This window comes from Danio rerio, chromosome 7, assembly GCF_052040795.2.
Source record: "Danio rerio strain M-AB ecotype USA chromosome 7, GRCz13ab, whole genome shotgun sequence".
Taxonomy (NCBI): Eukaryota; Metazoa; Chordata; class Actinopteri; order Cypriniformes; family Danionidae; genus Danio; species Danio rerio.
The window spans coordinates 53,109,925-53,127,300 of NC_141027.1; the positions used below are offsets into that span (position 1 = coordinate 53,109,925).

The 17,376-nt window shown below is 35.1% G+C and overlaps 2 protein-coding genes across 2 annotated transcripts in view; both read right to left on the minus strand.

Annotated features, from left to right (window-relative positions):
- The window catches only part of myzap (myocardial zonula adherens protein), a 75,442-nt gene extending 74,577 nt beyond the window's left edge, over nucleotides 1-865 (minus strand). The window contains exon 1 of the mRNA XM_087261887.1: nucleotides 820-865. The gene's annotated coding sequence lies outside the window, so the exon portion shown is untranslated. The remainder of the gene's footprint in view (nucleotides 1-819) is intronic.
- The window catches only part of cgnl1 (cingulin-like 1), a 67,480-nt gene that overhangs the window by 32,333 nt on the left and 17,771 nt on the right, over nucleotides 1-17,376 (minus strand). The window lies entirely within an intron of this gene.

The following is a 17,376-nucleotide window of genomic DNA, read 5'->3' on the forward strand; positions in this document are numbered from 1 at the left end:
TGGGGAGAACATGCAAACTCCACACAGAAATGCCAACTGGCCCAGCCAGGACTCGAACCAGCGACCTTCTTGCTGTGAGTCGACAGTGCTAACCACTGAGCCACCATGTCCCTTCATGCACAATTCAAAATTAATTAACAGTGAATTATTTTTTTAGGATTCTTTAACAAATAGAAAAATCTAAAGATCAGCATTTACCTGAAATAAAAAAAATCTTTATAACATTATACACTACTATTAAAAAGCTTTAAATCAGACACCTTTTTTTCTTTAAAAAAATATACTTTTTTGACAAGGATGTGGTTTAATTTGATCAAAAGTGACAATAAAGACATTTGTAATGTCACAAAAAATTTATATTTCAGATAAATTCAGATAAGCTTTCCATTGAATTCAACTTTCAACAAAACATAAAAAATATTTGGAATATCTTAAAGGGCGCCTAATTTACCCATTTTTCAAGATTTAAGAGAAGTCTTTTGTGTCTCCAAAATGTTTGTAAAGTTTCAGCTCAAAACACCTATTAGATTATTTATTATATATATGTTCTGCTCTAAACACACTGTAGCTGTTTTTAAGTTGCGTTTGCCTTTAATTCTGGTTCTCCCCGCCAAACTGTTCCCACGTGTCTGTCAGAGTGCATCTCCGTCTCCTGCAGCGTCAGATAAACAGCACAGTGACAGAAATGAAAGAAGCAGATCTCACGTAACGCTTGTGAGAAATACTACAGTAAGAACTTTACCAATGATTATTGTGATTTATGTATTGTGTTTATGTTTTGAGTTAATTCAAGCCTTTCTGCAAAGATGAGTCACACACAATGTCATTACAAATTTCATGCACACAGACAGCGAACACACACACAGCGTGCGTGTTTGACTATGCAGTTTTTGGACATCAAATGTGACAGGATACAGGTTAATATCCTCTGCTATATGGATATCCGTTATGTTAATGTACAAAATATACCTGATCTAACATGCGCACACTGGGATTGAAGCGCCTTCTTTTATAAATGTAATGACATGCAGCTGTGGTGATTAATTACAGCCATTTTACCATATTTAACTTACTTTATCACAAACATGCACTGTTGTAAAAACATGTTAAACTTGTAAAACTCATTCTTGATCACATTTGATGAAGATTGGTGATCACAAAGAGCTATACAGGTTACTATGAAGACATGTTAATAAACGACTTTCAATCAATTCGGTGATCAGGAAAACTGCACTCCTACGTCACGTTTGTGGTGGGCCTCAAAATGGGCGGGATTTGGATCCTATTTTAATATCAGGAAACTTTAAAAAAAGAACCTTATTGTGTTTATATAATATTACTGTGGACAAACTATACTTGTACACACAGTTCTGTCTAAACAGCTTACAAAAAGATGATTTTCATAGGTGCCCTTTAGGATAACAAGACTGGAGTCGGGAATATAAATATAAAAATATATAATATAATAAAAAAATATAAAATATAAAAAAAATATTAAAAAAAAACATTTCTGGGCCAAATAAATGAAGATTTGGTTGGTACTGTTTTTAAAACCTTTGGACCAGTGGTATTTAAGCTTTTTGTGGTGACAACCGATAAGAAAAACATTATCCTCAAAAAATACACAATGATTAAAAAAACATCTTAAAATTTAGACTCTAGTAGTAATAAAGTAAATGAACTATTACAACAGAATGAGTCTCTTCAAAAAAGTGAGTCTGGGGATAGAAGCCTCTGACCTTTGACACTCTTTTAAATTATGCAGACCTATATAAAAAAAAATAAACTAAATCCCAACAAACAGTGCTGAGGTTAAAGTGAATGACCCGGTGCAGTTTATTAGCACCTTCTACTCAGAGTCAGCTAAGCATGTCTCCTTCAGTTTCTCAGTGACTCAACCTGACACATTACACCATTTCCTGATTCCTTAAGCCTCCTGACGAGTTATGGGTTCAGCAGGCATCTCTAAACGTGAACGAATTCCTTAATTAGGCTGTGCTCTGTTGGTGGCGGCTTCTTTGTCTGGTTTAGGCTTTTGCTCAGCTGGAGTACACAACACTCTGCGTTCTCCTTCGCCAAGTTTTATGAATAAGCGAGACTGTCCTGTAGAGCTGCTGTATGTGTAAAACGCATTGGGCCATTCCAGACTCATTTTGAAAGTGGACAAGGTCACCTAAAACGACTCCTAACAAACGAGACAGATGTCATACAATGAAGGACTCTTTATCCTGTTGATGACAGCTCAAAGATTACACACAACAGAACTGGAAGAACAGGTAGAGTGTTTGCTATGCATGAGAGAATGACAACCAACTGGTTTAACCATCCACCATGCGCAACTGTAGACAAAGACCATACATGAATTATAGCTGAACAAAAAGGCAAGTGTAATTGGTGTCATTTTAAAATGATAGTTCACCAAAATAAATTATATTTACTCACTATTTATCCTCCCTCAAATGGTTCAAATCTTTATGAGTTCCTTTCTTCTGTTGATCTCAAAAGAAGATATTTTAAAGAACACTGAAAACTTTAAACCATTGACTTCCATAATAGGACAAATAAATACTATTAAAGTCAATGGTTACAGGTTTCCAACATTTTTCAAAATATCTTCTTTCGAGTTCAACAGAAGAAAGGAACTCATAAAGATCTGAAACAAGCATGAGTAAATGACAACAGACGTATCATTTTAGTGAACTATCCCTTTAAGTAGTTTACCTTTTGCATATGAAGAGTTTAGAAGGAAAAGCCTAAAAATGTCATCTTAAATGTTCTAAAATTAGTATTTATGATTAGCCTATATTTTGTCTCTTTAAAGGCAATGAAAATAACCTAATCTTTGCCACAAAAGTGAAAATATTGTACATACATACAGGAGCCTGAGAAAAATGCTCATTTCAGAAAATCACTTCAGACAGCTCTTAGAAGCTTTTAAACCAGAACAACTCTTGTACAGTATACGTTATACTTTTTTATTATACATTTTTAAAACATTTTGTTTTAAGTTTAAAAAAAAGTGCAACTGAGCTTTAAGTAGAATTCAATAATTACTAATAAAATATAATTATAGTATTTAATATTATTACTTTATAGATAAAACACCAATAAATTTAAATGTTGTCACCGTAATGGGGTGTGTTTTTACATTTTTTTATGTGTGTTTGTGTGTGTGTACACTGCCTGACAAAAGTTGTGTCGTCTTTGCAGGTTTTGGGAATAACAAAAAATAACTTGACTTCTAGTTGATCATTTGGTATCAGAAGCGGTTTATATGTGAGGCAAAGACCTCTAGATTATACTTTTATCAAAATAAAAAATGATCAGGTCTTGATTGTAATGATTTAATTAGGACAGTGAGGGTTCTAAGAGTTTGCTTAGACAAAAGTTTTGTCTCTTAACAGAAATAATTTACAGTATAGAATAGAATATAAAGTCATGGTGCAGTGGAAAATGAATGAATATTGTATGACTCCCATGAGCTTGGAGGACTGCATCCATACATTTCTGCAATGACTCAGATCATTTATTAATAAAGTCATCTGGAATGGCAAAGACAGCATTCCTGCAGGACTCCCAGAGTTCATCAAGATTCGTTGGATTCATCTTCAATGCCTCCTCCATCTTACCCCAGACATGCTCAATAATGTTCATATTTGGTGATAGGGCAGGCCAATCCTAGAACACCTTGACCTTCTTTGCTTTCAGGAACTTCAATGTGAAGGCTGAAATGTGAGAAGGAGCAAAATCCTGCTGAAGGATTTGCCCTCTCCTGTGGTTTGTAATGTAATGGGCAGCACAAGTGTCTTGATACCTCAGGCTGTTGATGTTGCCATCCACTCTGCACATCTCTCGCACGTCCCCATACTGAATGCAACACCAACCCATGATATTTCCTTCACCAAACTTGACTGATTTCTATGAGAATCTTTGGTTCATGCGGGTTCCAGTAAGTTTTCTGCAGTATTTGTGATGATTGGGATGCAGTTCAACATATGATTCATCTGAAAAATCTACCTCTGGCACTTTTCCAAATGATCACCTAGAAGTCAAGTTATTATTTGTTTCTCTTACAACTGGGATCGATGACAAGACTTTTGTCACTCACTCAGTGAGTCAGGTACTGTAGAAGTATGTTGCTGCTTAATTAAAATTGTCGTTTGTCGTTTGTATTATTTTTAGCATGCCTTTTTTGCAGATTAAGTTTTACATTTGTACATGAATTGAGATGAGTAACTACTTGTAATACAATAGCAAACTAAAAAAAACTGTCTTCTGTCTGATAAATGTGACCTGCAGTTGCAAATGTGCTTTTAAAAATTGTACAGAAGTAAATATATTCAGGGTTACAAATATCCTGCGACCGGTAATAGACGCCTGATTGTTTAGATAGTGGCTGAAATACCTGTTGATTAATGGAGCAAAATTGCAACAGCATACCTTGTGATCAGCAAAAATGTGGATGGCAAGACACAACTCTATGTGTGTGTGTGGTGATCATGTGTGTTAATGTGCAGTGCTTCAGCGCTAAACAAAGCAGTGACTCATTAGCAGAGTTTGCTAGATTTATGTCGGTTCTGCTTACAGTTCAAAGTCTCGAAGCCCCTTTAGAAATCTCCTCTCTGCCCTAACTGTTCAGTAATGCCTCACTCATTAACCACGACACCACCCAAAATAACTATGGTCACCCACCACAAAACAAACCCAAGCGTTTGTTAAGCCACACACCACCCCTGAACTACAGGGGTCAGAAGGAGGAGTCTCGCTAATGTGTACCTACCCTAAGACAACACACTCCATGCTTGCAAAAAGGCAGAGGATAAAAGAAATGGACAAAGTTTATTGAGGAGTGACCTCTTGAAACCATAGATATCAGCGGTTTGTCTTTAGTGAAGTGGAGGAGTGAAAAGTACTAAAATTATATTGAAAAAGAAAGCACAGATACTGAATGAAAAAAAGTGGTACTAGAATGTGTCCCAAAATACAGTATTATTGGGTAAAAGTAAAAATGGTAACACCTTAAAAATCTGGGACACATAGTCAATGTTAGTTAATATATTTAGTAACATGAACAAACAATGAGCAATACTTGTACATCATTTATTAATCGTAGTTCAACATTTACTAATGCATTATAATCCAAGACTGTGCTTGTTAACAATTCAATTCAATTCACCTTTATTTCTGTAGCGCTTTTACGATGTAGATTGTATCAAAGCAGCTTAACATAGAAGTTCTTGTAAATTAAAACTATGTCAGTCCAGTTTTCAGAGTTGAAGTTCACTTTGGTTCAGTTCAGTGTGGTAGTCCAAACACTGAAGAGAAAATCCATCGTTGCACAGCTCGACAAGTTCAAAACCAAGCAAGCCAGTGGCTTCACTAATTGACGAAAGTGAAAGGAAAAAAAACTCAAGAGAAACCAGGCTCAGTAGTTATTCAGTGCACTTTGATTTAACCTGGACTAATAATGGACAACTATGTTTTTATTTACTGATGTCAACAAAGACGAATAAATTAATGTATATTTCATTGATTTTTAATGTTAGTAAAAACATTTGCTGATTTAAAAAAAAAAAATCAAAAAGAAATTCTTGTTTCACCATGCTGAATCAATCTCAAATGCAAAGTAAAATAAATATAATAAAGTAATTAGTCAGACAGATATACAAAGATTTGTTTAAAGGGGGAAACCAAAAAAACATTAAACTGTAGAAACGTGTAGGATAAAGATAAGTATATTTTCTGAGGCATCTGTATATGCCAATATATAACTTATAGCATTCACCATGTATTCATTTCTGGTAAGATCACTAAGCATAAGTATATTCCTTTACATAAGTGTTTGGAGTTTTGTTCCAATCCCCTGAGACCTTCATTCAACGTTTGAACACAAGTTAAGAGATTTTAGATGAAATTCGAGAGCTCCCTCATCCCCTTCAGACATCAATGACCCAATACATTCAAAGTCAGGAAAAGGAACCAAAAATATTGTCAAAACATTCCATGTGCCTTCAGTGGTCCAACTGTAACCATACAAAGCTCAATAAACACTTTGCAGCGAAAACCTAAACTGTAAAAGGTTTAGGTTTATGGTATGGTGTACAAATGTGTTGTTGGAGCTTTGTGTGACTACAGATGAACCACTGAAGTCACATGGAATGTTTTGACAAAGGTTTTATTTTCCTTTCTGGACTTTGTTTGAACATTTCAGGATTGTTGCTGTCTGTGGAGGATGAGGGAGCTCTCATATTTCATCTAAAGCAGGTGTGCCCAAACTTTTTCTTATGACGGGCCAAAAACCAAACTTGATTGAGGCTAGTGGGCTGAAGGTAATTAGTGTTGCCTAGAATAATTTCATAATTTATCTAATCATATTTAAAAAAATAACTAGAAAACATTGCTTTAGATTAACTACAGTACAGTACACAAAAACAATCTAATTTATAACAGGATGGAGTTACATTAGTTCTTGCCATGATTTGCTCGCCGATGTCTGCATACTCCTCTATTTGTCGAGTGACAGTATTTACAATTTAAATAACAGATTCATTTACAACATTTAATTGAAGCATTCGATTTCAGTTTGCATTTCCGTAGCTGAGAAATAAACCCTCCAACATTCTATATCTTTCTCACTCTTCTCTCAGACGGGATAGTGGGTCAAATCAAAGGTTACAATAGAGCGACTTTGGGCATCTCTAATCTAAAGTATCTTAATGTGCAATCTGAAGATGAACAAGGGTCTTAGGGCTTTGGAAGAAATGAGAGAGACTAATCAATAACATAATAAAACATTTTTTAATGAACTATCACTTTAATTGGTAAGAGAGTATGTTTACATGGACACAATACTCCCATTTAATACAATTAAGACAATACTCTATTAATTCTAATTAAATTCTACCATGTAATAGTGATTTTTGAAGACCTTAATTTGACTCAAGTTATAACCGAACCAAACAGAAATCAAATTAAAACATGTGGAGTATTCCTATTTTAGTGGCATTATTGAAGTGCAGTATGGACATGTAAACACCGCAATTAAAATTTTACCATTTTGTAGTATTTTTACTACATTTTGCGAGAGGATGCACACATGGTAGTTGTGTTCAAACAAATGAGAATGGCTTCAAGCAAAAGAGCCCATTTTGGAAACGATGACTGTGCTCTCATCCAGTACCTCTGAGTTTGTCACGGTGGCTTGAATGAAAAGTTAGTCAATGAATTCAATTCAATTCAATTCAGCTTTATTTGTATAGCGCTTTTACAATGTAGATTGTGTCAAAGCAGCTTTACATAAATGGTCATAGTAACTGGAACAGTGTGGTTCAGGTTTTAGTGTTTAAGTTCAGTTCAGTTCAGTTTAGCTCAGTTCAGTGTGATTTAATCATTACTGAGAGTTCAAACACTGAAGAGCAAATTCATCGAAATGCCAGAGGTGGGCTGTTGCTTGAGAATTTGTACCTGTCATCGTCTGTTTGCAAACATAGGGCTTTATTTTGACGATCAATACGCAAAGTTCAAAGCGCAGAGCGCAAAAGCATTAAGGGCACGTCCGAATCCACTTTTGCTATTTTAAGGATGGACAAATCCGCTTTGTGCTATGGCGCATGGTGGAACAGGGTTGAGCTTATTTTCATAATAAGCTATAGGTGTGTTTTGAGAATAAACTAATCAGAGTCTCATCTCCCATTCCCTTTAAGAGTCAGTTGCATCGCGTCATAGCACATTTGCTATTTACATGCCGGACTTTGTAAGTGGATAAACGGAATGCTTCAGAGAAAAAACAGTTAAACAGAGCATCTACAGCGGGAGACTGAGAGATAAGCCTCCTCATTCTTTACTTCCACTTTCACTCTCGTGGATAGAGAAACGTTTTGTACACAGATATCCATTAGCCTATACATAATTAATTTTGTTTATTAAGAGCAAAGGTGCACAAGGCACAACCTGACAGGTGGGCAAATCTAAGCATGTTTTTAATAAAACAAATATAAATATGCATAAAATAAAAAATACTGCTAATAATAAAAACATTATACAAAAGCAAATTGTCATGAATAAAGAAAAAAAAACTTTTTATGTTTATGTAGACTAGAAAATAATAATTGTTTGTAATATTTTAATCCCTTAATCCTATTTCATTTGTAAAGATATTTGCGTATTGCTGTACACCCTGTGTGTATTAAGCAATGTTTAAGCGAGGCGCACAACTAACACGCTCTGCTCTGGACTTTAGTCCAGCTTTGATCTGGTCTATTGTGCAGTCTATTATTGTTCCTCAAAATAGCAACGCGCCAGCAATGCGCCTAAACACGTATGATAGGGCCCATAGAGTGAGAAGTTAACTGCAGTTTAAACTGTCACAAAATTAAAAACGAAACGCTCAAAATCACATATGGTGCCATGATGAACACTGTTGTTGTGTGAAACGCTGGAGAAAAACTACCATAGATTGTTGATGTAATGACGTTAATCGAACTTTGTGCTATAACATGTAAAACGAAATCATGAAAGGAACACGAAACACTCACAACACAACTCGAGTAAACACCTTAACTATATAATTGCTTTATTTATATTAAGGCAGTTAATTAGATTACTGATGTCAGCATAGTCATTGGGTGAAATGCAAATGTCCTCCTTCCAATTTTTTTTTTTTTTTTTACACCCCGACGTGAGGCGACTTATGATGTCTGTGACCTTGAGAGAAGGTTTAACTGTGGCAGCATTCCCTTCCCTTGAAGGGAAATGAGACATTTCACCACTGATAAGGTACAGGACACTGGGACGCTGCTGAGAAACTGTTGCACTTTAAAAACTCTTGTTTGTACTTTACGAACTTTCACACGTTCCCGTTCTCTCCATGCCCCAGTTCTAGCAGTCAGGCCTTTTTGAAGAGCAGAAAGAGCGGGAAAGGAAAGGCCAGAGCAGAGCAATGTTTGTTTCTTGACAGAGGCATTACAAAGAGATTTGAGAAAGCTGTGTGTTCTGAATGGAGCTTCAGTCTGCTTAGGCTGTGTATGTATAGTTGGGCATTAACCAGCATTGTGAAAGTGTTTAAAAAGCACAGGAATAACAATGGCTGGAGAATCACAATTAGTTCATGAACTCGGAGGAAGGACAAAAAGCGTCTTCAAGTCTTGCAGCTCTAAATCTTCACAGCACTGTTTATTGCCTGAATCATTATTGAAACTAATCAACCCATCTAAAGCTGTTACGAATTCACAATCATTTTTTCTCCCTTCACGAGCATCAGCATACTTCCAAAGAGCTAAAGCTCTCTAATCCACTCTCAAATCATTCAGGTCTACATGTCAAATGTATAATCTGGCGGAGTACAACATAATCTTCAAGCCGTGCAGAGAGCCAAGCAAAATTTAATCACAAGTCAAACCCAGTTTCAAAATGGATTGCCATTTATATAAATAGTGTTCTGAAGAAGGCTATGGCTCTTTGACTAACTATTTATTTATACAGCAGTTTTTAACTTTTTTATTTGTCACTTAACCTTGCACATTCACCATGTGGAAACCACCATTTGGTAACATTAGGATTTAGTGTTTCTGTTCACCGAGGCTGCATTTATTTGATCAAAAACACAACAACAAATTTAATATAGCATTTTGATTTATGATAAACAAATAAATGTAATTTTTCAGAATTATTTGATGAACGTAAAATTAAAAATAACTGCTTTACTTAAAGAATGTCTTTATTAACATTAAAAATGTCTTATCTTAATCTATTGAATATGTCCTCATAAATAAAAGTATATTTAAAAAAAAAAAGAGTTTTTAATAGTAACTTTAAACCATCGTAATACATCACAGATTGCACAAAAAACAATACAAAACAGCATAACCATTAATATTAATAATGATCAAAGAAGTTTAGCCTGCAGCAAACCAGCTTTTTTTATTATTATTCCTGAAAGATATTGTGATACTAAAAACTGGAGTAATGATGCTAAAAAGTTTTATTATTTATATATATAATAAGTATTTTTGATAAATAAACGCAGCCTAGATGAACAGAAGAGACTTATCTCTTTTTTTTCATCAGAAAAAAATAATTTCTCAAGAAAATACCTAATGACCTTCATGAATACATTACATGTATCAAAGATAATCCATATTGTATACAGTGTTTCAATGCCCACACATTCCCAACACATTTTCTAAGATAACTAATGCACTAATACTTGCGCTACAGAAGGCGTAAGCAACAATTTCATCCACAATAACCACATTCATGAAGTTCCAAATTTCTCCTTTTTTTCGAGTTTAAAAGCACGTGTGATCTTATTTCAATGAAAACAACCAAGCTTGAGTATTTACAGAGAGAGCCAAGACCAATTAGTCATCTATTCCTATGGTCAACCTTTGAAAGTGACCTCTGTTGACATGCCAGGCGCTTTTCTCAATAAAAGAGCTGTGACTCGACAGAAAGATAAGAAAACACGACCATAGAAACATAAGCGACAGGTCATCCAAGGTACTTGAAACTTTATCAGACAGGCACAAAGTGTTCAGCCTTTGAATACCACAGCAACACTAAAGACTCCAGCTTCACTCCAGCTCCAAACAACAGCAGGTCTGTTTCTGCATCCTGGTGGTATACATTACAATAGCTGTGCTCCTAAACAAAGAGCACATACACATGAATGTGCCGAAGCAGGACGAAGCACAGAGGATAGGCGAGAGGTGCTCAAGCTGGAAATGAAAAAGCGCTGCTTGAAAAGCACTGGCTTCTTTCCAGCTGCAGAAGACGTCTGTAATAATCTCCTCTTGTCCTTCATGGATGGCGAGGAGAAAACATTTTCTCTGAATGAGGAGGGTTTTTAAATCTATCTTTAAGTATTAAATCTATCCAGCTTTTTTTACTACCACCAAACCTTTTGTTTTGGTGAAACATTGTTTCAGGCAAGTAGGTGGCCAAGGACACATTTGGACTTGTTATTTTATAAATGCAGTCACATGAGTGATTTTTGGGATGAGTTCACATCCTGCTCAAATCTAAATATTAGGGTTGTCGCAATACCATTAATTTGACTTTCGATACTATACCAGCTTGGGTATCACGATACCAAGTAGTATTGCAATGTTGTAATTCATAACTCAAATTATAGCGAAAATGGTCAGAAATACTATATTTCACATTATAATAGGTCTTGAATTTAATTCATAATCTCCTTATTATTGAAAAAAAAGTATTTTTTTGCACGTCACTTCACTTGAAATGTGTTAGATCTTTTTGTTTATTTTGTACAAAAATACTTTAAAATAAAGATACAAATTATGCCTAATGAAATTTGTTACAAAAGTAACATTTTTCCAACACAATCAGGCTATATGAAGTGGTCAGAAATTGTTTCAATGTTTCCTGTTGCTATTTTGGGTTTTTCATCCATTGTTCCATGTCTTAACAATCTAAGTAATTGTAAATGTCACTTTTTTTTACAGATTGTCATGATTGTTGTAGCAAACATATTGAGAGGAACAGAAATGAATTGATTGAGATGTGGGTTTGAAACGTCAGAAAACATGCAACCTTAAAGGGCTCCACAGACTATTCAAACGTGTGAGCATTTTAGTGACTTTTCCACATGCTACATCATCTAGTGATGTTTATGTATAAACTAATTTCGAGAGGATCACGTGTTTATGATTGCTAGCGGTTGGATCCGCATTATCCAATTCACTATGCTCCAATCAGATGACTCCTAAACTACAATAAATACTCTGGGTTTCATTCCACTGCTATCTTCGTTTTGAAGAGTCCCCCCTTCCACCCCAACTCCTCCTTCTTCCTAGATGGGTGACACGGTGGTAAGTAGTTTTAAAGATGTGTACTTTTACTTTCCCTTGAGTACATGTTTAGTTCTATTACTCTACTACTTTCCTTCAGCCTACAGTCAATAATTGCATTTTTCTTGTCTATGTGGATTATAATAATCAGTTCTGAGACTCCAGTCTAATCAAATCGCATATAGAAAGTGAATCGCACTATATTGAACTACCTCCAGACATGGGTGCTTTATAAATGCAGTAACCTGTTCGAAAGCATGTCCAAGTGTTCATTATCTTTACACACAGGATCGAGAGACTGTTTAGACTACATGCCTCTGATGAGATGACGACAGACGTTTACTGTATGATTACTGAAATTGCCTTAAACAATAACTAAATGCACTACAAAATTTTATGTGTACACACATCCAAACATTACTTGTAAATGCATCAGCTTTTTACAGCGCAATACTCAATATTCACTTGAGTACTTTTGAAAGGTCTACTTTTACTCATACTTTGAGTAATATTTACAACTGATACTTTTACTTTACTTCATTTTAGCGCAAGTAATGGAACTTTTACATGGTTTTTCAGTACTCTTTCTACCACAGGTTATCGTAACTTTGTTATACAAACTGGACTGGTTCAGTGTAAGTCTGAAAGGAATAGTTCACCCAAAGAATGAAAATTTACTTACCATTTTCTCACCCTTAAGCATTTTCAAATATTTCAAAATAAGAATTTTTTTTTAAAATGTTAGAAACCTGTAAATTTACTACTCATAGTAAGAAAATAAAAATACTATTGAAGTCAATGGTTACAGGTTTAAAACATTTTTCAAAATATGTTATTTGTGTTTAACATAAGCAAGAAATTCAAATTCAGGTTTGAGACAAGTAAAGGGTGTGTAAATGATGACAGGATTTTAATTTTTGAATGAACTATCGCTTGAAGTAAGCCAGTCCACAGCATGTCATTCAACAACTGGAGGATGGAGGACATCAACACTGCATTTTTTATGTCTATATGTACAATTTATACAACTGAGAACCAAGGAAGGAGAACTAAATCACAGATGACACGCTGCAGTGCTAAATAACATAGAGTCTGAAAAAAAACACAATACTTAAGCATTCTGTATGTTTACGTCTGTTAACACTTCAAAATACTGTTTCATATGACATCCCTCAGTGCCTGAAACTAAAACACTCCAAAAAGTTGGTATTTCCCCAATAGTTCTAGGAACTATTGAAATGGTTTTTAGACCATTTTATTGAAATGCTTATGAAGGACGCATTTAATTTATCAAAAGTGACAGTATTGGTATTTAAAATATCAAATATCATATTATTGATTAATTAATTTAGCTTTTAGGTAAATGTATTTTTTTAGGTAAATGAATTTTCAGTTATTAGTAATTATTTATCAGTAATTTATCAGTAATTATCCGACAGAAGTAAACATTGTAAACATTTTAAAATGAATAATTTTTAAACAACATTTATGCTTTACTGTATTTTGACTAAATAAACAGCTTTGGGGGAAAAGGCACTTTCAAAAACATTTTTAAAATAATTTGTTAAAATGAAAGCACTTTTCACCATGTAACTACAACACTAGACCCCTCAATGACAATCACAGAGGTATCAACAGCCATCACATTCCTCTCTTTAAAATCAAACCACTCAGCTGGAGCCTGGACTGAATCCTTAGCGTTGCGCTTCTGCGTTTAATCCTATAAAGATGTAAACTCTAAGGGTTGGACCCCTGAGCTAAGCTCGTGGCTGGGGGTTTTAGGGCTCCAGGACTCTACTCTTCACTCTGGCTCTGTGGGACAGCGAGAACAAAGGCAGAAGAATCCAGGCCAAAGCTGGACTGAGCCCAGGCTGTAGTCAGGACCCTGAAATGACCCACTTACACAGAGTGTGCGTCACGCATGAGGGCTGCTGTTTATATAGAGACTACAAACTGTCACAGTAATCACATATAATCATTGTCACTGTCCATCAAGACACAGAAATGCTGCAGACTGAGCTTGTCATTATTAGGCCGAAGGGTGAGATGTACAGTACAATGCAAATGGTTCAGGGACCAATGCTTTTGCTTTGCATACTTTTGCACTGTATTGCATATAATTATGCATTTAAAAAAAAATTTTCTCTTTCTATATGCAGTAGACTTAATAGATATTCAATACTTCAGTATATGATGATAATAATGAACATGCACACTTTTAAAATGTACCTTGAGTAATGATTTATTTTTAGAGTGCTCTTTAAGAATGTCTAGATTTAAGAGTTGTTTATAACAGCAAAAGAGGATAGAAGATTTAAATGATTATCTTAATAGTTCAAACGTGAACATTTTTACATGCTAATTTGGCCAACTGCATGCTGAACTATTAAGTGAGTACTTTATAGGCCTATTGTTTGATAACACTGTGCATTAAGACTTCAGTAGCTAACATTAGTTTATTTAAGCAAACTAACTGTGAAAACTAAAAAAACATGTAGACAGAATCTGCAGACTTTTTTCTGCTTTTTCTAAACAAAATTTAGCAAAAGATGTGTGGATTCAGGTGGACTGATTTTGAGAGCATAGAGGTTGAAACTTAAATAAAATTTAGGCAGTAATTTAGGCAGTGTGTGGAGTCTTATGACACCAATCTGTTAAGGCTAATTTAAATGTATTATTTTATGATTTATACTTTTTATGTTATTTTCATATTATACTTCCGCCAAGCGCACACATACGGTCCGGCGCAGCCTTCGCATACCCGCGCACCTCTCACAAAAATGTAACTACATATCACAACGACGCATAGCGCAAGCTTTGTGATTGGTCGGTTTAGTAGCAGTGACAAGGTTGGGTGGTATGGGGAACCACGTTTTATGCTATGTGTATTATAATTTCAGTTATTCAGCATTGATATACAATAAAGAATCATAGATAGAAGATACTGTGTGTTCACTTCGATTATTTTAAATTCAAGTAATGCACCATGCATTCAAAAATCTCTCACTTGTAATATTTGAGCATATTTACTGTACAAAACCTGTCAGTGAACTATGAGGGCAAAAACATAAAATAAACAAATAAAATAATCGTTCATTAATCGTAATCAAGTTAAAAATGTTCAATTAATCGAGATTTTATTTTTAGACCAAATTGCCCAGCCCTAATGCACATACAATAAAGCAATACACCAAGTATTTTTGGGTTATTATTCTTGTTAAAGTGTTTTTGCAGCTTAGGTCAATATCACGACAGTACTATATACAATGATAAAAGCTTCAGCAGTTAATCGAAACAAGAAAATTTGACAGTCACAAGCCTAGTATGTAAACATGTAGAAATGTATGCATGTAACATTACATCTTCAAGCAAATGTTTAACGTGACCTTGGCACCAAGCATAACTTGAACTGTTTAGGGCAGGACTGCATGGAGGCCATTTCATGATTGTCAGTGTTTTCTCAGATGTTCATTCACTCATTTAATTTCCTTCTGTTTAGGCCTTTATTTATTAGGGGTCATCAACTGAACCACCAACTATTCCGGCATATGTTTTACACAGCGGATGTCCTTCCAGCAGCAACCCAGTACTGGGAAACACCTATACACTCTCACATTCACACAAACACTCATACACTATGAGCAATTTTGTTCATCCAATTCACCTATAGCACATGTGTTTGGACTTTGGGGGAAACCGGAGCACCGGGAAGAAATCCACATGATCACATGGAAAACATGTAAACTTCACACAGAAATGCCATCTGACGAGATTTGAACTAGTGACCTTCTTGCTGTGAGGCGACAGTGCTAACCACTGAGCCACCGTGCCAGCCCTTCCCAGATATTTTTCTTGCCAAATAGATTTTAACTGCATTAGATTATTATCTTGCTGAAAAATAAACGCATTACAATGAGTGCTTTTTAGGACTGACTTGTGCATGTCTGTATGTTTTGGCATTTACAATCACATCAATTCAAACCATATAGCCAACAACACTGGCAGAAATGCAGCTCAAACCAGGCCACAGCTTTCAGCACATTACCCTGAAGGCCACAATTCTTACATCTCTCTTCATTCTCTTTCATGTCTTAAACAATTAGACCACAAACTTCCAACTCCAACCAGTATTGTCTGGTCGCATTCTTATAAAGAGAATGAGAAATAATTATAGATGGTCATTATACCATCACTTTACTATACAACAAATTTGAAGCTGACCTAAAACATTTGTACAGATGCAGATAATCTCTTTGAAGCCTGTATTTGCTTTGATATGGCTGCTCTTCATTGTTTTTGTTCACTGTTCCACATCCCTCTGTCCCTCTATCTCCTCCTCCACTTCCCCTCTCCAGCTGAATCACCACTGCTATCATCACCTGAGGAAACACACCACGTCCTGTGAGACTGCCGGCTCCCCAAACAGCCCCAAGGAGACGGGGAACGCTCAGTATCAGCCACAGCCCACAAAACAAACAAATACAGCACACTGACAGGCCGGCGCTTCTGTCAATACACCATAGGCCACACATCCTGATAGCAGCAACCAGTGTGAAATCTGGTTTAGCTTTGACTGATGTGACTGGTATCTAGAGAGCAGAGCGACTGTAGAGGGTAGAAATTGTGGTTTGTTTTCACATTTACATTTCTAGAACTTAATAATAATCAATCAAATGGTTGGTTTTATTATGTTTTGGCTAATGTTACAAAGAAAATCTATTTTAAATAAATTATGTTTTTCTGAAAAAAGCAAACCTGTTTTTTATCATTTATAATAAAAATTTAAAATAATAATAATAATAAAATAATAATAATAATAATAATAATAATAATAATAATAATAATAATAGATAATTGATTAGCATATCAGCCTATTAATTTGATTTCTGAAAAATCATGACAAGGAAGACTAGAGCAATGCTTTAAATTGTACAAATATTCCACAATATTACTGTAATTTGCTCACATAAATGCTTTGATGGTCAATACATCTGACATATTTTGTTTTACAAAAAAAAAAAATCACCCGTTTTAAAAAATAACTTTTTACACTTTTTCCTAAAATTTGTGCTGATCTCACAACTAAGCGTGTGAATGTTCATGTGAACTATTAACTGAAAACCTATAAAGCTTTAGTTAGATCACCTGAATTTGTCATGATTTCGGCACAATTTCTTTGACTAAAGGTGTTGTGGGGATTCGGAAACAACAAATAGACGTCCTGACAAAAGATTTAATCGTTTCTTCTCGTGTAATGTTGCATAGTTCACAACAGCCAATAACATGTCTGCGACGCCTTACGACAAAAATAAGCTGCATATTTACTTATGGATGGGTCACGGATGGATAAGATCAATCATTGGTTATGCAAACTTTAACTAGCTTTTCTAAAATATGAAGGTGTTTTAAGCTGTTTTATCTGACAGACTGGTACAAATATGCAGACATCTCCATTGTCACAACAAGTTTCTGAGTTCTCTCATCTTTCCAACTGAGTTTGTTCTTCTGAGGTAATCTGGGATGTTCAATGTTGCGGGTACATTGAAAAGGCTTTTTCTGCTTATTC